The 1138-nt window shown below is 40.8% G+C and overlaps 1 pseudogene; it reads right to left on the reverse strand.

Annotated features, from left to right (window-relative positions):
- Positions 1–646: 646 nt before the first annotated feature.
- On the reverse strand, positions 647–886 carry LOC144324700 (dolichyl-diphosphooligosaccharide--protein glycosyltransferase subunit TMEM258 pseudogene; annotated as a pseudogene).
- Between the last annotated feature and the right edge of the window lie 252 nt (positions 887–1138).

Genomic DNA, 1138 nt, shown 5'->3' on the forward strand with positions numbered 1-1138 from the left:
AAATCTTAAAAAAAATTAATGTTTTGCAACAAAAGATTTGATTGACGCTCCTAAGTCCACACCCCACCAGAGCCACCTCTAAAGGCCTTTTTTACTATCTAGTTCAAAAAATACCAATCAAGTTGAATTCCCTAAGAGCACAGCTAGGAGCAACTCTGCAACACAGATGCACAGCTACTTTTACCAAGTTGCAAAATCACTTATGAGACAGCTGGAACTAGTACCAGTACTCTTCATTCCCAGGCCATTTCCTGGCTTGCTTTGTCTTTGCTCCAAAACATGAGGCAAATCCACTCACCTAGCATGCACTGGGATGCTGCCAACAGAGGATGCCAGGAGAAAGTTCTCCTATCCCCAAGAGGGCTACACAAAATATTTAGAACCAAGTATTAATTTCTGACCACTAATAATGAAGCATAAGCTTGCTTTCTAGAATACTCTATGATGATTCAGAATTGCACATTCCCGAAGGATCTAGATGACTAATGATTGCACTATTTGATCCAATTATTATTATTATTCTTTTTGACAGTCATACATCTGCCTTTATTATGAGCAGCAGGTGGGACACTTTTAGCAATAGTAAAAAAAATAATTTACAAAAGTAGGAATTCAGTGAGGCTGCCTGGTTGGAACCCTTGGGAGCTTATATGTAGATGCCAACTCAGAGGAGTGAGAAGAAGACTCCAAAGCCAATGAGGAGTGAGGCTTCCAAGGAGATGAAGAGCTCTTCATAGATATCCTGAGTGTACTTGATGGATGCAATCTCATAAGTGAAGAATCAAGGAGTAAAGAACATACCAATGGCCAATAGAACCATGGTCAGATGGGGGATGACAGTATGGTTCACTGTGCTGGTGTATCTGCTCATGGCCTCAAGCTCCATTTTGTTAGGCTTAGGGTAATGCACTGCTCTGCCACTGGCATATTTGACCCAATTATTAACTTCACGTATTCAAACTCTGAGATATGAGGATCTTACCACTTTGCTAGGCCTTATCTAAACCTTAACAAATGGTGTGTGAAATCAAGAGACTGAATTGAGATGCCATATGAGGTAATCCATGGCTGCCATATTCTGTGCCCTCAGATCTCAGGAATTAAGATGGACAGAAAGTTCTTTGAGATCAAGGGCAGA

This window comes from Canis aureus, chromosome 12, assembly GCF_053574225.1.
Source record: "Canis aureus isolate CA01 chromosome 12, VMU_Caureus_v.1.0, whole genome shotgun sequence".
Lineage (NCBI taxonomy): Eukaryota > Metazoa > Chordata > Mammalia > Carnivora > Canidae > Canis > Canis aureus.